Genomic DNA, 5,554 nt, shown 5'->3' with positions numbered 1-5,554 from the left:
ACACATGTAACCATAAGTGGGCGTGGCTACGCCCATTTTCCAAAAATTTATAATATTCTTATTTTTCGTCTAAAAGTTTTTGTAAATATCAATTTTGAGTGAATTATCTTCAGTAGTTACTAAAATATCGCAGTTTTCTTATTTCTGGAAATTACCGTTATATGGGAAGTGGGCGTGGTTACAGTCCGATTTCGCCCATTTTCAATACCAACCTACCTTGGATTAAGGGAAACCTACATACCAAATTTCGTTGAGATATCTCAATTTTTGCTCGAGTTATCGTGTACACGGACGGACGGACAGACGGACGGACAGACAGACATGGCTTAATCGATTTCTTTTTTCATTCTGATCATTTATGTATACATTTGTCTATATCTATCTCGATTCGTTTTGGCTGTTACAAACAACCGTTATGTGAACAAAGTTAATATACCCTTGTGCATAAGTGCGCTCGAGTATAAATATCTTAATTGAAGGCACATTTGTAAAATACGTTGAAACGATCTAAATATAATATAACTACTAGTCCTTCTAATGTTGCATATACCTGTAAAATGCTTCAAAAAAATGTTCTCTAGAAGTGTGTAAAACCCCGATTTAGTACTTTTAATTATGCTCCTTCTTGCAGTCAGAATATTTCGAGCGTGGTATCAAATCAAATTTTTTTCGACAAAGGTTATGGTAGTTGCTCTTACTTAATTGGAGCCTTCTAAATTCAATTGCGTCCTCAGTTTTACCCTATTGGCTATTTTTTCGAGATAGCGGTACTTGAAACTTTGCTTAAATTTTAACTATTTTATAAAAAAGTCCCTGAGTTTTAAAGATAATTTACTAAAATTTTGCACACGCTTGTATTTTAATATTTCCTTCACTATCTCATAAAATCATCATCGGTTCATTCTAAAATCTAGCTTCCATACAATTGATTGTCCAGATACGTTGTTTTGCGTTATAACTCCTCCAATTAAGCAGTTAAAAATTTAGTATAGGTTCACTTTAACATATAGCATGCAAACAATTTATTATTCAGATATGAAGTTAGAGTTATAGCGCAAAAAAAACATATCTAAGTAATCAGTTGTATTGGAGCTATACGTTAAAGTGCATCCATTTTGATAATTTAAGGAATAATTAAGGTAATATTAAAAAACCGTTATGTGCAAAATTTTAGTAAAATAACTTCAAAACTGAGAGAGTTATTTATAAAATAGTTAAAATTTAATCACATTTTCAAATACCGTTATCTCGAAAACCCGAGCCAATCTGGAAAAACGGGGGATACCATTGAATTTAGATCGCCCCAGTTAAGTTAGTTCAACTTTCAAAATCTTTGCTCAAAATTTACAACTTGAACAACGTCATTTGAACCCAGCTTATTCTTTTGTTTTCTATTTCATATTTATTCCTCGCCTAACTTTGGAAGCACTGGATGAGAATGAATTACACTTGTATTAATCGATTTATTAGGAGAATACGAAAAAAATGATATGTAAAACATAGGTGTGCTCACAAATTTAAAAATTAAATTTTTTTTTTTTGGAGAGTGTACCTAAAATAGGTAGATTTGCCCATATACATAGATATAGTAAATACTTCTGCTTGTACGAAGACATGACTTCAACGAACGTTAAAAGCACGGCTGAGAGTACAATGAAGTGGAGACGGAATTTGAAGAAAGATGAAGAAAAGTGGGCGGAATATAAAAAAAGAGAGATCGAAAGAAAAAAAACTATAGGAGAAAAATGAAAAATGATCATATCATGGCAAAAAAGCACCAAGATGCGACTAACTTGCGCAAAAAAGATTCATTGAAAACAAAAAACAGGGATTAGTTTCTTCGAATTTTGGCAAGTACAAAAGTAGACAATAAAGCCATAAAAAAAGATGAAAAAGCATTATGAAAAAATTATTAGACAACTATGATAGTGCAAATGAGGAGGCGAAATGCGAAAATGAGAACCCTAAATTAAAACAAGTAAGAAAGTCAAAGTTCGGGCGGAGCCGAACATTAAATACCCTCCGCAAGTATTAAATATATGTTTTTCACCACATGGTAAGCCGGGATGTATCAATTTTGAGTAAATTAGCTTCCTTCAATCATTTCTGAAATTTACCTTTATATGAAAAGCGGCCGTAATTTTAGTCCGATTTCAATAATTTTCAACGTTTTGCTTTTATGTGGCAAGCACAATAACCATGGTACAAATTGGTAGAACGGTTACCGAGATACATATATGGTATCATAAGTGGGCGGCGCCACGCCCATTTCCCAAAATTTTATCATAAACGTATTTGTTAGTAATGAATTGTTGCAAGCATCAATTTTGAATAAATTAGCTTTAATATTTACTGATTTATCGAAGATTTCGTATTTCTCTAAATTACCGTTATATGGGATGTGGGCGTCGTTATTGTCCGATTTCAAAAATTTGCTGTACCAAGTCCAAAAACTGTGCCAAGTTTGGAAGAAATTGGTGTAGCGGTTACCAAGATATACAGATGTAACGATAAGTGGGCGTGGCTACGCCCATTTTCCAAAGATTTATAATATTATTATTTTTCGTCTTAAAATTATTGTAAATATCAATTTTGAGTGAATAATCTTCAGTAGTTACTAAAATATCGCAGTTTTGGTATTTCTGAAAATTACCGTTATATAGGAGGTAGGCGTGGTAGGCCCATTTTCAATACCATCCGTCCTACGCCCGAAAGAAGTGCACGTACCAAGTTTCGTTAAGATATCTAAATTCTTACTCGAGTTATCGTGTGAACAGATGGACGGACGCACGGACAGGCAGTCACCGCTTAATCGATTTATCTTTTCATTCTGATCATTTATGTATCCATTTGTCTATATCTATCTCGATCCGTTTTGCCTGTTACAAACAACCGTTATGTGAACAAAGGTATAATACCCTTGCGCACAAGTGCGATCGGGTATAAAAACTGTGCAAGCAGCAGGAAGAAAAGAAACATTTTTAAGTAAGCAAGACTTGTCTATACCAAAGCGCTACATGGTTTTGACACTAAACGAAGTATATCAGCTTTTTAAAAATGAGTTCAAGGACATTAGCAAAACAAAGTACACCAAGATCAACGGAAATAAGGTCAATTGACAATATTCGCGCTCGCGTCAAATTTTTGTTGACTTTATTTCGCTTTTGGAAAGGAAATAATGTCAATTGGCTTTATTTCGCACCAGTATGCGAAATAGTGTTAATTGATCTTATTTTTGTTGATGTTGTTATCTGTCACCCACTAGCTACTCAGGGCTTAAGTGCTTTATATTATTTACAATTAAACCTCAAAATTGCATTAAAAAACGGGTGTGTTTAAATTCTTAAACAACAAATTTTATCTCATTCTAAAAAACCGGAACGTCCGAACGGGAACGTCCGAACAACTTTGAACAGTTTTTGGCAGCTATTAAATATCATTGGGAAGTTTAAGTTGACGCAGTGGTTATGACTGCTTATTATTCTAACAACCATTCATACATTATTTTTTTGTACCGTTAACAGATTCGCAGAATTTTGCAAGAATCATTAGTCATCTTCTATACGAGTTCCATTATGGGAACGTCCGAACGGGTTCTTTTAATCGCTATGCACTTACCATATAACATTTGTGGAAAATATTTTTATTGGTTTCAGATAGGTATTGATGATGACTACTCATGAAAAAAATTTGTGGTCATTCAGAGCCTAGTATAGTTACGGTGACCATATTTATGAGAGCCGAATACGGGACAAAAAATAATTTTGCAAATTTTTTCCACACTGTTTTCCCTGAGACAGTATCCTTATAATAACATCACAGATTTGTTGGATGATTTTCTCGAGATTTTTACCCCGTAAAATTTGTTAAAAAAAATTATTAAATTTTAGTAATAAAGTGCAATTTTAAGTCGGTAAGGCTTATCACTAATTTTTGGATTTTTTTTTTTTTGTTGACGGTGTTACGCATATTTTTCATACAAGGTATGTCAGACATTCTTTTTTAAGTCGGACGGATTTCGTAAAAAAAATTATGTCATGTCTCCGATTCGCTTAAATTTTTTTTTTATGATTCTATACACGTGTTCGAGCATTTTGTTCGCTTTTTTCTTTGGAGATATGATCTGTCAAAGCTAGCATTTTTTCGTGTTTCTGACTAAACATGTACTCCTTCAAATCTCGGGTTCTGCCCATCGTGGAGACTTCATCTTAACGTCGTTTTAAAGCTAAAGAAACGGGCTTAATATTTCTATATATAAGATGGTCAAGATTGTCCTAAAGCTAACTTAGCTATTAACGGTTGAACTTTTTGAAGTTGATTTGCATAGTGAAGACCAGTAAATTAGCGTTTTATAATTATACCATCGTAATCCTTGTTTAATTGTCTATAAAAAACGCGGTTAAAAAAATGGGGTTTTTCAAGAACTATTTTTAAAATATTTTTCTTTATGACGAGATGGTTTATTTTGTGAGAATCAACATTTGTATTTTTTTCGAAAACTTATGGTAAGGTGTTAAACATCGGGTTTTTGCAAGAAATAAAATTTTATTGCAGATTCCGATAGACCACCTATCCAGGTATAATATTTGTACGGAAAGATTTTTCTTTAAGGCAACAAACCTCTAAAAATGGGACGGATAGTAAGTAGTAAGTATAGTTTTTATGATGAAAAAAGTGTCTCCAAACGGAACGTCCGTAACGCAGGAAACACCCATATGTCATAATATATCGAGAAAAAAAGTTTATAACAAATGTTGTCAATATCAAACAATTTTCATGAGTGACAGGCGCAAACTTAATAAAAACACGCCTACTAATCTACAATTCATTCACATCCGCGCATGGTACAATAAAAACAGGTAGAAGCCAATTTGACGTCAAACCTACAAAAGTCAAAGTTTTCGGGGAAGTAAAAATAAAACTGAGCGTGTGTAAGGAAAAATAAAAAATTACATTTCACTGGTTGACGTTTTTAAGTAAATTTGAAGTTTAATTTTATTTATTTATTTTCTTTAGTTAAAATTTGTTAATTTGTTTGTTGTTTTCTGTCTTTGATTTATGAGTTGCAGTGTTGTTGGAGGGACTTTCCGGCATACGAGTCATAGCAAGGCGAATTTATACAAGGTGGTGTTACTGGCGAATTTAGATTACAACAACGACAACCACATGTATTTTGTATGGAGGGTGTTATGTCAAATCTCAATTCGCTCCAAAGTTTACATGTATTTTGTTTTTGCTTTTGATGGGTGTGCTGTCAAATCAGTAAAAGCAAAAACAAAATACATTTAAGGCGAAGAAATCAGCTGATTTTACAACACTACCTTGTATAAATTCGCTTTGAGTCATAGTAACAGCACTTGGCATCAAACGTGCCTTTCCTGTACCTCCCGGTGCATTTATAAAATCTGCTGCTTTAAAATATTTAACGCACAGTAAGGCATTTCGCTGCAACTCTGCCCCACAGCTGCTTTCGCAACACTCCTTACGCGAAGGGCATTGAGGCACGTTAAAAAAATTAGTGGTATCTGATTTATATTTAACACCACATAAAAAC

Source organism: Rhagoletis pomonella, unplaced genomic scaffold, assembly GCF_013731165.1.
Source record: "Rhagoletis pomonella isolate Grant_MI unplaced genomic scaffold, Rhpom_1.0 Rhpom_scaffold_00006, whole genome shotgun sequence".
In the NCBI taxonomy this organism is placed as follows: domain Eukaryota; kingdom Metazoa; phylum Arthropoda; class Insecta; order Diptera; family Tephritidae; genus Rhagoletis; species Rhagoletis pomonella.
This window is presented reverse-complemented; position numbering follows the sequence as displayed.